The sequence below is a fragment of the Narcine bancroftii genome, chromosome 6, assembly GCF_036971445.1.
Source record: "Narcine bancroftii isolate sNarBan1 chromosome 6, sNarBan1.hap1, whole genome shotgun sequence".
Lineage (NCBI taxonomy): Eukaryota > Metazoa > Chordata > Chondrichthyes > Torpediniformes > Narcinidae > Narcine > Narcine bancroftii.
In genome coordinates, this window is record NC_091474.1 from 19133309 (window position 1) to 19151501 (window position 18193).

Below are 18193 nucleotides of genomic sequence, written 5' to 3' on the forward strand. Positions count from 1 at the left end.
GAAAACAATAGACTTGACATTTCAGCCCAAACTCCTTCATCAGGAATAGCAAGATTGTGCAGATACCCAAATAAAGGGGGGAGGTGAGGGGGATAAAGACTGGCTGGCAGGTGATGGGTAAATAATAGAGGACCAGGGAAGAAAAAGGAAATTAAGTTAATAGGGGGGGACAGAGTAGAGGGCTGAGAGAGAGAGAGAGATACACTCTGATAGAAGGAAGGGAGGGAATGGTGTGGGGGCTGAAAGGTATAGGCGACAGACAGGAAGGTGGGGAAGGGGAAGAGTAAAAGAGAAGGGATGGGGCCAGAGAGATGGTGGTTGGGGGAAATGAAGAAGTGGGGGGCTTTCTTATTTTCTATCCTTTTCTTATCACGTACTTGCTTTGTAATCTGCAGAACTACAGTCGTGACTTGTCTTTCTTGGATTTTAAAACCTAGGATCCACAAAGCACTATTGTTAGGTCCTTTGCCTTGCATCATGAATAAGATGTAAATGAGATGCAAATAATTTTTTTTTCCATTGCTTTGATGGGCAATATCTGAAGAATATGCCCATACAAATGTTACATTTCACCCTTTGTATGGTTTAAACCTACCCTATCATCTAATACCTATATAGAAATTGCAGACTTCACTTACAGTAGAGTGATGACTTGTTTGTAAGAAGAAAATATGCTAGAAATATTTCAGATTTTTAGTTTTCATTTGTTTTATATTTGGATTAGTACCAAGTTTTATACCACCTCATTGTTAATGCCATCAGATCTTTTTAACAGCAAATTCTGAAGATGTTAGAGCTGTTGTTGAATAGAAGGTAATAGTTGTTCTTTGATGTATTGTTACTGTGAGTCTGTGCAATGTTAAATTTGGTTAGTAACACAATTAAAATGCTGGACTTATGTGGAGAAAATAAAGCTTGGCTGGTAATGACACAATGTCAGTGTTAAAGGCCTATTATCTACACTTCATTGTTGGATGTGAGGAAATGTGGATTTATTTCTTTTCCTTGAATCATGATTTTGATAAAACTAAAATCAGTCTGAAATTGGATGTTTGCTCAAGCTTATTTGATTAATGCTGTCACAATTGAATTGTGTAGCTATTTTTGTATATTACAATACAGGATTGTTAACATTTTCTAATAAATGATTATCAATAGGTAAAATGCAATTACAATTTACTACCTGCAGAAATTCGGTAAGTGTAGTTGAGTATTGGTGTGTTAGAAGGGGTCCTGCAAAAATGCCTATTTTCTATATTGTGGTATTCTGGAATATTCAATTATCATAAACCATTTTCACATTTGCATCCCCCTAAATTGGCCATTCAATGTTCTGGGATAGGAATGGGGGCTTAGCTTTTCACACTTGACCACTCCGAACTGGGAAACTAAATGATTTCACACTTGCAAGGAGCCATTCCCTAAAATCTGATCAATGTATTATGATCTTGTATTTGAACAAAATTAATCACGTCTAATTATAACATAATTAAGCTTTATGTACAGCACAGTATTAGCTCTGCAGTCCCTGTTGTTGTTTTGCTGACCTATATAAACCTTTATAAGGGACCGTGGAAAAGTGCTAGCAATAAATAGCAATAACAGACAATTTATACAGCGTTGGAAAAGTTGGTAGCACTATCGTGTACAATTTCTAAATACTGTGGGGGGGGGGTGGGGAAGCGATGGCGGACTTGCCCTCCCAGAATTCTGTGCGCCAGAGAAAGGGCTGTATGCATGGAGCATTCATAGAGGGGTTTCTCTGTCACACGGCCTTCTGGGAAGTTGGGTCCGCCATTACTTTTCATAAATTGTGCACTATTGCACTACCAACTTTCCCAAGCTGTATAAAAATTGACCGCTATTGATTGCTATTTATGTCCTTTCTCTCTCTCTTCACCCCCCCACCCCCCTCCACTGTGATTTTCCCATGCAAAGTTTACACCTTAATTTTAATCTTTTCTTCCTTCACTCACGTAAAACTTAGGTCATTTCAATCCCACAATGCAATTGCCCATTTCACACTTGCACAATTTCAACGCCGGCGTTTGCAGATGCTGAGGTTTGTACTGGGGTTGAGGCCGTCAATCCCCGTGTGAGATGATGTCATCTGAAGCCAGCATTGAGCTGATTTTGCTTTCACACTGGACCCTTTAAAGGCCGATTGGCCTTTACATAAAATCCTGGGATCACTTGCAAGTGTGAAAGGATCTGCAATTGGGGGTGAAATGTATTTTCACCTATGTAATTTTTTTGCTTGTTCAGATGAACTCAATGGCTGGCATTCCTGGAGATCCATGTTGTTGGTTGATAACAACAAATTACAAACAAATTGAACAAGGAAAGTTCAACCATGATCCAATTGAATAGCTACAGGGCCTGTGCAGCACCACCTTTTCCAGTTGTTTCTATTAAATTCAGTCAAGTTTATTGTCATCTGATTGCACAAATACAAGCTGGCGAACAGCGTCATCCGGTCCCTGGTGCAAAACATGCAGGCACACAACCAGACATAACACACATGCAGACAAACGATACATATGCAGGACAAGTATTCATATATACAAATAAATAAATAGATAGGTTTTTTTTTGTCATTCAGCATTCTCACTGCGTGTGGGAAGAAGCTGTTCCTCACCCTGGTGGTTCTGGCTGCTATTCCTGTAACTCAATCCTGATGGGAGGAGCTGAAAGTTGGCATACCTCACCTGCTGATGTCCAAGGAACAAAGCTTAGGATTCTGGAGTGTGCATGGGAGCATTTGGTTTTCAGTAAGTTAAAGATTTCTGGCTTGGATATTGCATTACCTAAGATTTGTTCTGGTTTTTGATATAGTTGCAGTTTGAGATTTGTTTTTTCTCTTAAATACTGGAAATTATCAGGTCGGGTATGAACTCTCAAGTTGAAGTTTATTGTTGTGTATAGTGAAAGTTTGTTTTGGTTTCAGTCCAGCTCGTCAACCCATACATAGTACAGCAATAAAAATACAATTTAGAGTTCAGAGTTACAGAGAGAAATCAGTTGGAGCAGAGGAAAGGCAACATTATTTTGCTTGTGTGAGGTTCATTCAGGAGTCTGATAATAGTGGAAAGAAACTATCCTTGAATTGGATGATGGTGTAAGGTGAAAGAGGAATAAGCCATATAATTATAAAGAAGCAAAATAAAATGTAAATGGGGGACACCAAATTACCTGACATTTTGAAGGAAAAATCCTGTTGATCAAATAATGATTAGCCAAATTGGGCAGCATTCATGGGTAGAAATGGTCAGTCATCATTTCAGATTGATACTCTTTTTGATACTATTTTATTCTCTTACCTTAGTCCCAATAAAGGATCCTGACCCAAAACGTTAACTGATTACAGTAAAAACCCCGTTTCAAGCACCCATGGGGATAGGTAAATTCCAGGTCATGCTTGAGATTGTGTGTTGTGAGATTGGTGAACTAGGGGTGCCAATTTTAAAAGTTTGTATTTGTTACTTTTTTTTACTTTCTGAAATTTTTTTGCCAGTTGCTTGAATTCCAGATATTGAATTCCAGATAATGAGGATTTTATTGTATTCCTACCCATGGATGTGACCTGACCTTCTTAGTCCCTCCAGATTCTTATATTTGCTCAATATTCCAGCATCTGCAGTTTTTGTGTTTCCCCTTTGTATATTAAATGATATATTGGATATAGGAGTTGGGATGTTCAGGTGAAATTGTATAAGACATTCATGAGGCCATATTTGGGATATTGTGTGCAGTTCTGGTCACCTAATTTCAGAAAGGATATCAATAAGATTGAAAGAGTGCAGAGGAGATTTACAAGGATGCTGCTGGAGCTTGAAGAACTGAATTACAGGGAAAGGTTAAACAGGTTCGGACTTTATTCTCTGGAGTGTAGAAAAATGAGGGGAGATTTGACAGAGATAGACAGAATTAATAGAGGTAGAGATAGAGTAAATGCATGCAGAAATTTTCCATGGAGGTAAGGTGAGATTAAATCTGGTGGACATAGGTGAAGGGTGAAAGGGGAAAAGTTTAAAGGGAACATTAGTGGGAAATTCTTCATGCAGAGAGTGGTGAGTGTGGAATGAGCAGTCAGCTGAAGTGGTTAATGCAGGCTCAATTTTGACATTCGAGGAAAATTTAGACTGGTACGTGAATGAGAGAAGTATGAAGGGAAATAGTTCAGGTGCAGGACAGTGGGACTAGGCAGAATAATATTTTGGCACAGACTAAAAGGGCCTGTTTCTGTGCCATAACGTTCTATGGTTCTGTGCTGGTTTAGGATGTGTTCACAAAAAGTTCTTGACTTAACATGTAAGCTAGGTCATGGTAATGCTTTTCAAACAGACTCATGGGCAGCTTCAGCTGCTTTTCGATTTAAAATGCAAATTTCAGCCTTCGATGCCTGTTCTAGTTCAGGTCTCAAAAGGCTAATTTAATCAGGTCAACAAGGTAAAGAGCTGGATTACGATTATAGGATTTGTAAATGTGTGTCCTTTGGAAGAAAAAGTGGCAATGAACTTCAATCAAAGAAAATTAACTAAACACCGTTTCCTTTCATTGGTTCATTTTTTGGTTTCAGAGGATATCCTATTGAGCAAATAAGGTTTTAAAAGTAAAAGTGGCCTCTAAACTGTAAAACACAAAAGTCTGCAGATACCATGGTTGAAGTGAAAACACAATGTTGGAGAAACTCAGCAGGTCAAACAGTGTAGAACTGCAGGCTCCTCCTCCTGCCCCCTCCCCCGCCATTTTGTTTGGGCGCCTGGGCACATTTCTTCATACCTTAATGAAGGGCTCAAGTTCAAGATGTTGGATATGTATTTTTATCTTGGCTATATAAAGTACACAGTTTGACCTGTTGAGTTTCTCCAGTATTCTGTTTTTACCTCTAAACTGTGAGCAATATCGTTCCAATATTGGCCTTGAGAGCCTGTACTAATGCTTCCTTACGAAAAAGATCGATCTCGTTATATTATCATGATTTGCATTCATGGTGATTAATTTTAACGTTTCATTATGTAATTCTATTTCTTTAATGTTTGAGTACATATAGAAGCAGTATTGGTACTTTATATGCAGCACTGTTAAAAATTTAACTACAGTTAAACCCCTGTTATCTGGAATTCAAGCAGCTGGGGGTCTTAATCAATCAGCAAAAATATTATGGAAAATAAATAGGTGAAAATACGGAAGTTTAAAATTAGCGTGCCTCGCCATTAGGTCGTAAATCACGCAACCTCAAGCAACCAGAAGATACACCTATCCTGCATCTACTAATCCCCATAGGTGCTGGATACCAGGGGTTTTACTGTATTATGTAAACTGCAATCACTTTTTAGTGTATTTGTTTGAACACAACGGTAAATTATTAACATAAGAATAACCTTCTGCACAATGGGATAACATGAATGTAATTGAATGACCGAAGATACTAAAAATATGAAAGACTAGTTGTAAGTGCATGAAGATAGCAAGATAACTATATGCCAGAATTGAAGGCAACTTCCCAGATGCACAAAGGAAGTTGTGGTTCCAGTAAGTTAAAGGTCTGACATTTTCTGATGTTTTGTTTCCTGTTGGGTTTTTTCAAGTATTTTTTCTCAATTGATCAAAGCATCTGGTTGTAATTTTTGCACAGAAGTACTGTCCTGACTTTTATAGGGAAATAGAAAGGTATTAAATAGGCAACTTTATGCATGATGCAAAAGTTAAGTATCTGAGCTACATTTAAAAAAAACCATTTATCCCAAATCATTTTCTGTTCAGACAACAATTTCCACTTTCCACTTTACGAGACTATTCTTGGCAGAATTATGGAAGGACCACAAAAACAACAATGTCGTGTTTGTTCTTGAATCTTATTAAGCATTCAACTCCTTTACCTTTTCATTGCATAAAGTATGCACTTTGACTAAACCTAACACTAACTGAACAATATCAAAATCAATTAGAAAAGATGCCACATTAGGCCAGGGATTTTGATGTCATATTTCTCTGAGTCCCATTTGTATATACCAGAATTGGAGACTTTAATTTTCTTCCTTTAAATGTAAAAAAAAAGCTTAGTTTGGAAGTTCAAATGGATGGATATACAATTTTAGAGCACAGGTTGAAGGGTCCCTTTAATGATAATAGCTCTTTTAACAAGAGGAGGATTTACTGCACCAAAAGATCGTCATTCATCAGAATTGCGTTGGCAAAGCGCAACATTTTTTTTAAAATTAGAAATCAGAATATTTTAACACATTCCCTATTTGCAGACAAGGAAACTATTTCGATGTTTAAATTATTTGAGATTTATTTCAAATGCTTAAATGTTGCCCCACTTAGCAAATTTTTAGTGGGATGAATGGTTGATGTGTGAACTGTTAGTCATTTTGTGTTGTTCTGTAAGTTTACAAACTTTCGAAGTAAAATCTAATTTTTCTCTGACCGTGTTCTAATGATTTGAACTAAATGTTCTTCTTTTGACTTTCTGGACACTCATTTCCTCAGATATCTCCTTCATGTTTTGGGTAAGTAGTCTTACTCTGCTGTAGTTTGCAATCCTGGTCTCCACCACAGAAATAATTAAGAAAAGTAAGAGTTTGATTACTATATTTTGGACAAAATAAATGTAATACCCAGGCATATTGCAACTGTGATGACCAAATCCTTTGTACCAAAAATAGAAGATCAGCAACTTTGAAGCGGTAATAATACAGGTATTGCTCTCTCTGGGAAGTTGGAACATTTCCCAGATATGTATTATCTTCAAAAGAACTATTGGAAATCTAAACAAAGTGATCAGTGAATTGGAGTTAGTTAGTTGTATGTAATGGAGACTCATTATCAGTGTTCTGCTCGATTCTGAAGTTGTCAAACCTTAACTCCCCATTGATCCTGGCATTAAAAAAAGCTGAATGCCTCTCAATGTACCCAGATAGCCTTCAGATACCTAAAGTTATTGAGGGCTAAATGGAATCCCAGGCAAATGGAGTTGGGATTGACCTAAAGTGTGCAGTCTGACATTTCAATATTGCTTTTTTTGTCTCTTTTTAAGTGGAGGACACATTTTTCTGCTTTGCATTTTGCAATTTAAACATCATATCTTTCTTTGGCTTGGCTTCGCGGACGAAGATTTATGGAGGGGGTAAAAAGTCCACGTCAGCTGCAGGCTCGTTTGTGGCTGACCAGTCCGATGCGGGACAGGCAGACACGATTGCAGCGGTTGCAAGGGAAAATTGGTTGGTTGGGGTTGGGTGTTGGGTTTTTCCTCCTTTGCCTTTTGTCAGTGAGGTGGGCTCTGCGGTCTTCTTCAAAGGAGGCTGCTGCCCGCCAAACTGTGAGGCGCCAAGATGCACGGTTTGAGGCGTTATCAGCCCACTGGCGGTGGTCAATGTGGCAGGCACCAAGAGATTTCTTTAGGCAGTCCTTGTACCTTTTCTTTGGTGCACCTCTGTCACGGTGGCCAGTGGAGAGCTCGCCATATAATACGATCTTGGGAAGGCGATGGTCCTCCATTCTGGAGACGTGACCCATCCAGCGCAGCTGGATCTTCAGCAGCGTGGACTCGATGCTGTCGACCTCTGCCATCTCGAGTACCTCGACGTTAGGGGTGTGAGCGCTCCAATGGATGTTGAGGATGGAGCGGAGACAACGCTGGTGGAAGCGTTCTAGGAGCCGTAGGTGGTGCCGGTAGAGGACCCATGATTCGGAGCCGAACAGGAGTGTGGGTATGACAACGGCTCTGTATACGCTTATCTTTGTGAGGTTTTTCAGTTGGTTGTTTTTCCAGACTCTTTTGTGTAGTCTTCCAAAGGCGCTATTTGCCTTGGCGAGTCTGTTGTCTATCTCATTGTCGATCCTTGCATCTGATGAAATGGTGCAGCCGAGATAGGTAAACTGGTTGACCGTTTTGAGTTTTGTGTGCCCGATGGAGATGTGGGGGGGCTGGTAGTCATGGTGGGGAGCTGGCTGATGGAGGACCTCAGTTTTCTTCAGGCTGACTTCCAGGCCAAACATTTTGGCAGTTTCCGCAAAGCAGGACGTCAAGCGCTGAAGAGCTGGCTCTGAATGGGCAACTAAAGCGGCATCATCTGCAAAGAGTAGTTCACGGACAAGTTTCTCTTGTGTCTTGGTGTGAGCTTGCAGGCGCCTCAGATTGAAGAGACTGCCATCCGTGCGGTACCGGATGTAAACAGCGTCTTCATTGTTGGGGTCTTTCATGGCTTGGTTCAGCATCATGCTGAAGAAGATTGAAAAGAGGGTTGGTGCGAGAACACAGTGAAGCAAGGTAAACATCATATAACGGAGCGGAAACAGGCCATGTTGGCCTTTCGAGTCCGCACTGGTTTTCAGGCAATGAGTTTAACAATTGCATCCAAATTTGTAGAGTTATCAAAGATATTTGAAGTGTTTGCTATAAGCTCCTTTTGTATAAGTTCACACTCTCTGATTGCTCCCATTCATTCTTTGATCAGATGGCCTGATTTACAACCCCATGGTTGCCCAGGTTTTACTCTTTCATCAATACTCCCTTTCCCCATTCTCCTTGCAACTTAATGAGCTCTTTTTTGGTTTCCTTCCAAGTTCAGTTGACGGCTCCCAAAATGCTCTATTTCTCTTGCCACACATGTGACTTGATCTGCTCAATAATTCAAGTATTTTCTGTTTTTGTTTTTAATATTTGAGGTGAGAATGCTGACTTAAGCTTGTTTTGAAGTATCGGAAATCTTGTTTCATAAAGACATTGCATCTGTGCACTACTGATTTAATGGAGAGAATGGGTCAGAAGTGGTTGCATGTACGTGGTACTTCATTAAGGCCCTGCCAGGTCAAGTTCAGAGAATCCTTAAAAGAATGTGTTTGATATATTCATTGTCACGACTGAGAATGCATTCTCTGGACTGTAATGGTTACTGCTGAAACTGGAGTTTTCCTCAACATTTTCCTGGAGTTTTTCTCAACATTTCCTCAACATTTTCCTGGAGTTTTTCTCAACATTTCCTCAACATTTTCCTGGAGTTTTTCTCAACATTTTCCTGGAGTTTTCCTCAACATTTTCCTGGAGTTTTCCTCAACATTTTCCTGGAGTTTTCCTCAACATTTTCCTGGAGTTTTTCTCAACATTTTCCTGGAGTTTTTCTCAACATTTTCCTGGAGTTTTTCTCAACATTTTCCTGGAGTTTTTCTCAACATTTTCCTGGAGTTTTTCTCAACATTTTCCTGGAGTTTTTCTCAACATTTTCCTGGAGTTTTCCTCAACATTTTCCTGGAGTTTTTCTCAACATTTTCCTGGAGTTTTTCTCAACATTTTCCTGGAGTTTTTCTCAACATTTTCCTGGAGTTTTTCTCAACATTTTCCTGGAGTTTTTCTCAACATTTTCCTGGAGTTTTTCTCAACATTTTCCTGGAGTTTTTCTCAACATTTCCTCAACATTTTCCTGAGGAAAATGCTAATGAAAATTGAATTCTGTGGAATCCATTTGACATGTAATTTTCAGTATAAAGGTAAATTAACCATTCTAATGATCTTCCAAGCAGAACTATTGTTGGAAATCAGCAAAAATCTACTTCAATGGTCCCAAAAGATACAAAATATTTTGTAAAACTTTGTTTCAGACAAGATAAATTAAGTCAAATATTTACCTGAAAGCCTGGACCTTTGTCCTCTCACCTTGTTGATATATTTAAAAAAAAACAGCAAACCTAGTGTTGATACAAGGTTCATGTCACTCATAGATTTAGAATCTATGTAGATGTTGCCTGTTGTTATGTGGAAGGCATGCATGTAAACTTGATTCAGTGCCTTGTCTTTCACAACAAACCCCGCAGGATCTATTTTTAAAAAAAACTGGACCGTAACTGTTATTTGTGTTCAGAGACATTTTTGTTTACAGATGAGTAACTGAGAAGTGAGATTAATACAGCAAATTGGTTTTTAAACCAGCAATCTTGTGTTTTAAAAACATTGCTTCAGTTTAAATTAAATGCATTTATTTCAAGCCAAAATTTCCAAATGGCTGTGTTGCTCTTTACTGATAGTAGTTATGACACGGTCCTCTAAAAATAGTAGATACAGAATAATTGGTTGAATTTGTTTCTGTACGTTATGTTGGCGTTAAGTTGGTGATGATTTTTTAAAATAATGCAGGTAATCAGAGATTGTTATAAATAGCAAGATATGGCTCAGTCCACTGTAGTTATTTCAGATTTCAAATGTGTGGTCGGATTGTACCACCTTTCTCTGTAAAAGAGCTCATTTAAAACACGCACAGTGTGACGTTTGCAGCTTTCAGTTACAGTAATTAAATAGATTTTAAAAAATCCAATCAAGGCAGCATTCTTTGGAAGCACTTTGCATGCTGGAGAGCAGTTCGGTACATTCTTTGGAGGAGGAGGTTGGGATTTTTTTAAAGCATTCATTACGATCAGTGCAATAATTCTGCCAATACAGGAAGGAAAATACATTGGCTGCTGACTGGGCAAAGATCACGTGAACCAAGTGAAACAAGCTGATGAGTTTTGTTGATTTGTTTCCTGTTTTCTGTTTTCACCAAAGAACGAGCTGAAATGCTCTAAATTTTGAAAGGTCTTCAGTTCATTCTGCACTGTGGTTAATGTTTCTGAGGAGGTAAGCGGGAAAACAAAACAAAGTGGATAATTACTTTCGGCAGTAGGTCAATAGTTGGGGTTTTAATAGAACTGCCAGGAAGATCTTGGCAACTTGCCCTAATTCAGCAATCTCATTGGCTAAAGGTAAGCATCAGTTATTTTTGTCATACAAATTCAATGTTTGTACCAACTTCCTGTTCTTTAAAGGCTTCTTACTGGAACCACTGTCATAGAGATTTTGCTTCTCGAGTGTGTGGGTGCAGTTAATTCAGTTTTGCTTGATAAAAACCATTTTTTAAAAAATCTGTAATTCCACCCCCCCCCCCCCCCCAGCCACTTGAAGCAATGTTCATGCCTGTATTCGTGGTGAAACATACAAATGTTAATTTGTTCAAAGTGCCCATGGGATTCTGATAGGATATACCTATACTTTTCACCAGAAGAGCTGTAATCATGTTTGAGAATTTTTTTTTTGTTAGTGGTAATGCAGGTCTATTTGTTAATCTTTATTGCAATGAACACATCCTGTTATTCAGTTAATTTGTAATATTCGGTTTGAATTTCTTTTCTTTTTTTCCCATAAATGTCAGTTGTTCTTTTCCTTCACTAGATTTATTAAAAAAATTGGTAAGATTAATAGATTTTGACAAGTTAAAATAACTAATTGATGCAACAATTGAAATGATAATATAGAGAGCTAAATTACTTGCTTGCTTTTTTCAAAAACACTCTCACTCATCCCTGTCTCTATCCATATATATGCAAACTAATTTGGTATGAGTACATAATAATTGATTTGAAAGCATTATACTTCTCTGCTATTATAAATATGTCTAAGAGAATTTTGAGAGAAGTATTATTTACTTGAATATCAGTGTTGAGTGGAGGGCTCATCATTAATTCCCACTTTAAGGACAGCTGTTTATAAATGAATGCTGTGTTTAAGGATGGGCAGGTCTAGATTAGCAGAGAGCAGGTAGTAGCTGGAATCTTACTGAATTAGACTGAATTATTATTGTATAAAATACATTTTCTAGTGACCACTTATTAAGGTGGTAGTGGCTATCGGTTGCAAAGATATCACAGCAACAGAAATATTTACCCTCTACAGCTCTTCATGGTGTATGCGCTTGCATGGCCACAACTTTTCTGAATAAAGATTGTGGTACTTCCTCCTCGTATAGCACCTCCCGTAGGATCTGACAAATGTGTAGCATATTGGCGACTGTTACTGCTGTGTGGATTTATTAATTTTGTCTAAAAATTTATCCTGCAATGTCATGTGAGTTTTTCATAATTTATATTTCCCCATGGCAATTAGTCTTTCTAATTGGACTGAACATTAAGCTGTAAGAATATTCCGGTAGATCAATTGTAAAGTAGAGCCACTTTGGAAAATGCTTTTTTTAAAAAGTTCCGTAGCATTTGTTTCATTTTTTGGGTGTTTCAGATTCAATTGTTGTCCTCTCCACTCCAGTTACATGAGACGCTTCATTTTTAAAAATTATTTGGACAACTCCCCAATTTTATTTTGACCTAAGCAGATGTTTCCTCACACAGATGTAGAATCTCCATCATTGATGTTAACGTGTTATGACACGTTACTAGACACTTAAATTGAAAGTAATTTGTTGCTTGAAGATTCCTTCTGGAATCCAACTGAATATTTTCGAGCTGGCTTGAAGCCTTCACCTTCTGAGATGAGAATGACAGGCCTCTCACTTCATTGACTTACCAACGTACTCTCAGAATCTCAGAATCTAGCAATCGTGTTTTCACCATGATGGTGAAAAAACCTAATGTATTTTTTTGGGGGGGGGGGGGGCTCTGATATAATAAAATACTCCCAATACTTTACATGGAAGGATTATTGTCCAATGTGTGAGGCATATATAGGCAGATGACTGAAAGATTAGCCATTGAGATACTTTTAAAGGCATTAATTTGACAGATGTAGAAGCATCTTAGGGCAATTAAAATGGAGAATAATCTAATGATTAGAATTTTATAAGCAGTTTTACTGGACTGGAAATGATTACAAACAGGAAGACTCTAGGTGGTTTTGAAAACAGGTGAACTTTTAAAAAATAATTGTTGAGTCAAGAAAGGACTCGTGTTTCTGGTAGATGGTTGAAGAAAATTGGCTATACGGTACACTGAGCAGTCCAAAGCTGTGGATGCGTGCTTTGGCAATAGATGGACTGAAGCAACAGTTGTACAGTATCAGGCATTGTTGCGGTGGTGTAAATGGATATTCTTCAAGATCAAAACCAAAACTCAAATTATGTCATTTATGTTACCACGGCAAGCAGTCAGATGCTGTCTCCCAGCCTTACCATTGTATTTTGACAATGAGTTACTAATTATAGAATTTAAAAAAAATGTGAGTACTTTAAGTTTCCTGATTCGTAATTCGTTACCTGGGTTTGCATTAATGGCTGTCAAAAATCGCATATTCTAAGCATCTTTGTATTTGAATGGAACAAAGGCCTTCACCCACTTTAAATATGCAAAACTATGGTTTTGCAGAAGATTTACATTTGGGATAGAAATATTAATTAAAAAATTGTATGTACAACAGACCAAAGCTGAAGTTGGGATAATAAATTCTACATGCTTACCCTATCACCAAATGTAATTTTGCTAGTCTTTCTGGATTGGTTTATATTTGTCATAGAATTACTTGCTTGCTTGAACTGTGGATAATGTTTGCTGAAAAATTGTTTGCTGACTTTGCTCAAAAGACTGACTTCACAATTAGATAAATAATCAATTGCAGATGGGGCAAAAAAAAAGAAATCCAAAGGTTTACAGAAAGTTACACGCGTAGAGCTGGCCAAAAAAAGAAGTCTTGGGTTGATGAGATGAATTTTAGTTACTCGGATTTGTTTAGGTGCAGAATTAGAAGGTTGGAGATTGGAGATTGCTGATAAAATGCAGGTGGAGATCATGGAAGAATTTGAAGCCCAGTTTTTTTCAATTCAATATCAGGGATTAACAAATATCAGGATATATTAGCAGGGATAAACAAATATAGGCATATATTAGCAAGGATGTGTTTAAAAAGTTGATTTGGAGTTAAAATAACACAGGAATGTTTGCAGAATTTAAGATACTGATGTTCTGAGAATGAGTTGCCAACAAGTAGATTGGAGTGATAAGAGTTGGAGGAGAGAGTTTGGTGGAAGTACACTTTTCATATAGGAACTCATCATATTGCAAATCATATTTACTGATTACATTCACTTGGTAAAGGAAAATGGCAGCCAAAAAGTGGAGAAAGTAATTTGTGAATTTGTGGAAGATATTTTAAAGAACAAGAAAATAACCTGACAAAGACTGAGACAAAGTTTCAAAATTAGTTAATTCATTCAAACTGTTATTTTTCTGAGGTTTTAACAATTCAAATTCTTTTTATCAGATATAAAATAAAAATAATTACGTCAATTGAGTAATCTGACATAATGGTAAAATGTCTTGTTCAATCGCTTAAAAAAAGATTTGAGTTTACTGGCAAAACTTGTCATGAAACTGATGAGTTCAAAAACATTTGCAGTTGCTATTCATGGATAATTTGATTCTTGAATGCAACTTAATTGTAGTATTAAATGAAGTACTGGAAACAATCATACTTATTCTACTGTTAATTTTACAGATATGTCCCTGAATTATCTTTCAGTATTCCACATCCTCTGGTATCATAACTCGAAAATCTTTCACGAAAATATTAATTATCCGTCCTCCACAGACCAAGGGAGATGAGTTCCATCTCGTAAAAACAAAGCCTCTTTGTAGGAAAGAAAATGTTGTGAACTTTTGTCCTAATTCCATATGACTCCATTTGTATGCTTTCCATGAAAAGTAGTTTTCTGGTGTCCATCAAGTCCTGATTAAACCCTTCTACTTGATCATGACTTAATCTAAAAAAAAGTGAACCCAACATTTATGGTCTTAATTCTTAATTAGATATGCAATGGTAGGCTGGGAGAAGATGCTGTAGTTGTTTCACTTATCCTACCAGTAGATTCAGATGGTTTGCTGTGATTGCATTGGTAAAATCTTTGAGTTGTCTGCTGTAGGTGTACAGTAGAGCAGGGATCATGGGAGCACAGATGACTATGGGCTTTGTGCTAGGCTTGAAGTCAAAGCATCTGTGCATTTAACATCTGCAGAAGAAAGATATTCTACCCCACATTATAAACTACCCTCTGACAATAATAATCCACAGTGAAAAACTGAAAAACATTGTTATTTCCAGTATCTTGGGAGCCACCTCTCGATGAGTACAGACATCAATGAAGAAAGTGGTCATCAACTCAGCACCACCCTTTCTTATCTGAGGAAAAGTGTAATTGAAGACATAATCTAGCAGAAAACTAGCGATCTCATATCAAAGGTACTGCCAGTCATTTCATTGTCCTCACCACGTAAACTTGAGTTTGTCCAAATCTTTCTCTGATCTCTATAATCACGTAAGACGAAAGTTTGAAGTTAATTTTATCTCGCAAAAGTCTATCCAAGAGCGAAGTCACACTGATATTGAGAGAAGCCAGATTTAAGCAGTGCTGATTAATCAAAAGTTAGCCTGGCTGCTCTGTTTGTGGTGGTCTTTTGTTAGTCTGGGCAATGGTGAAGTGTCAGATTAACAATTTGAAGTGCTGAACACAGATTCGAAAAATATAGTACTCCAAAAGTAATAGTCTAACCCCATCACATTGTAGGCACACATTTGTCCAGTTCTCATTTTTAATTATTTCTGTTCTATGGATAATTATTACTGGATATTAGCTCTCCTTGACCCTCAACTGTCCATCTAAATTCATTCCTTGTCAATCTCCCTTGAATTTGTGCTCTTACTGAAATGATCAGTTGAATTTTTGTGCTTTGGGTGTGCCAGTGTACTGATAATTAAAATGCTGTGTCATTCTTCTGAACAGCATTAACTCTTTCATGTAGTACTCTGTTCAAATAATTCTTGTCCAATGCTAATTCTTGAATGCAGGTTTACCAATCAATACCAGGTATCTTGCATGTATCCAATAATGCTTGTGCATACATGCATAACCCATTTTAAGACAATATGACAAAAGCCACCCTTGAATTCTCATTAATTTTATACAAAGATGAACAAGTTTGGATATTTTTATTTGTTTTCATTAGTTCCAATGTGTGCAACAGTCTGCATACGATTACATTTTCTTCTTTTAAAGGCAGCCAACCTAATGAAGGATAATCATATCCTGAGCACCCGATTTTTCTTTCTCTTCCCATCGTGGAGAAGACAAGAATGTGAAACATGCATCCACAGGCTTAGACCATCAGGTTCCTGAATGAACCCCATAAAAGCTTTATTATGCTGTGCATAATGCTAATTGATCTTTCTTTTCATGCAATTCTATATTCTGTATGTTGTGCTCTTTACTCAGTTGTATGAATGCTGGAGATAACGTTAGTTTGCTTGCTGAAGAACGCATTTCTCTGTATGGGGTATAATGTGATAAGTAAACAAAACTTAAATGTTTGGAGGCAAAAGCACAGCATTTCCAGGAGAAAGTTGTTGATGAACTTTTCTCACATTTTCATCATGTTCATAGAATGTTTTTGAGTACAAAAGGTAATGCTGTAATTGGATATGGATGTTCCAAGTAGCCACCCATTTCATTTCCCTGCCCCATTCCCATGCTGACATGTCTGTCCATGTACTGTCAGACAGAGACCACCTGCAAATAGGAGGAACACCTCCGATTCCATCTGGGCACTCTCCTACTGGATGGTATTAACATAGACATCTCCAGTTTCCGTTAGCCACCCCCACATGTCTCCATTCCTGTATCTCTGTCTCTCCCTCTCCTCTGTGACTCTGTACCTCAGCCATCCCCATCCCCCCCCCAGCCTTTCTCTTATCCTCTTCTCCATATCCAGTTATTGCTTTTTGTCTGTTGGTCTGTGCTGCTCCCCAAGCCACTTCTTTTGTTCAGGCGCTGCCTGCTTTTTCTTGTACCTTAAGGGCTCAGGCCCGAAACATCAGTAATATATCTTTACCTCCTCTGGATGCTATGAGACCAGCTGCGTTCCTCCAGCATTTCTGTGTTTTTATCCAATGCTCAGCTCGAGGGACACAAAAATACTGCAATAATCACTCCTTGAATTAGCTTTGATGTTATTGTATTCAAGCAATTTATATTCTGAAAACTTGCTCCTTTGTCAAAATTTGGACAGGTAGGCACAGGTGCTCCTCAACTTGCAGTGGGGTTCCGTTCTGGAATTCCCATCGTAAGTTGAAAACATCATAACTTCAAAAAGAATACTGCACCTACCATTTTTGTAATTAAATGTCGAATACCCCATGTTGAATGTTGAATACAGAGACTGTAAGCATGGTTGAGTCAGCATCGTGTGAGAGTATGCTATGTGCTACTGTTGCATGATGCTGCCATCACCCAGAATAGTGGGAATGGAATGCCGGATTTCGCAAGTGCGGGGAGACAATGGAACTCGAAATTAAAAATATGGATTCAAACCATTTGTAACTTTGAAAATTCATTAGTCGGACCACTGGGGACCATCTGTATGCACATTTTGGTTTCTTACAGTAAGATACTGAAGGGTGGAATGAAGTATCAGTTTCATGATGAAGTGCCAGTATTTTTTATTCCCTGCAAGCATCAACAAGTTAGTGATTTCTCCGTGTATGTGGAAACCCTGAATTTACTACCAGAATTCTCCAGGAATTTCTCCAACTTTGTTCCAATATTGGACAAACTCTTGTTCAGTGGGGTACACAAACTTTGTGAATGTCTTTGCATGTGTACCTCTGGAAATAAATCATGGCACTTGACTGTAATAAGTTCCTCGCATGAAAATGGTGTCAAAGGTATTACCAGCTGACTTACCACATAGTCCCAAACCAAGGTGTCTACAGAATTTTGTGATTACTTTAGTCCCATGCTTTGGTGATTGTTAAAATTATTTAAAAAACTGAACATTTCTTTAACATAACTGTTGTCAACAAGCTCATCATTCATGTGCGAGTGGTTCCCTGCGAAATCTTCCTAGACGGTTGGAGAAAAAAATTACAGTTGTTTGGTTGTGGGAATGGATTTTCATCAATGATGACCTTCATTTCTCCCCTCACCCCACTTCGCAGCCCTGCTAAACAAAATGGTGCAGATGTTTATAATTCTAAATGCCATTTGGCAAAAAAAAGATTATTTTGAAATACAAATCTCTTGCACTGTGAGATGATTTCTGCAATACATGCGATACTTTCAGTTAACCTAAGATTTAGCAGATTCAAATAATTTTCCCTCAATTTCTCGCTGACTGGAAATTGTTTATCATTGGGCCAAAGTGAAATTAGGAAGCTGTATAAAGCTCTCTGGCTCGTGTGTCTCCTAGGCACACAACCAACCCTCGTGCAATATTAAACAAGGAGAGTTCAAGGAAAATCCACTCGGAACTTAATTGAAAAGGAAATTCTCCCTTTGAATAGTTGTTCTATGACGAGCTCTCCACTGGCCACCGTGACAGAGGTGTACCAAAGAAGAGGTACAAGGACTGCCTAAAGAAATCTCTTGGTGCCTGCCCCATTGACCAC

The 18193-nt window shown here is 37.9% G+C and overlaps 1 protein-coding gene across 14 annotated transcripts in view; it reads left to right on the forward strand.

Moving 5' to 3' along the window:
• Positions 1–18193, forward strand: part of LOC138735778 (nuclear receptor coactivator 3-like) — a 193903-nt gene that overhangs the window by 90043 nt on the left and 85667 nt on the right. Inside the window, exons 1-2 of one of the 14 annotated variants that reach the window (XM_069884177.1) lie at positions 10463–10740; positions 14855–14992. The exons of 11 other annotated variants lie outside the window; for them this stretch is intronic. The gene's annotated coding sequence lies outside the window, so the exon portion shown is untranslated. Of the gene's footprint in view, positions 1–10461; positions 10741–14854; positions 14993–18193 lie in introns of those variants that run through there. 2 more of the 14 variants (XM_069884179.1, XM_069884176.1) reach the window with 2 other exon arrangements.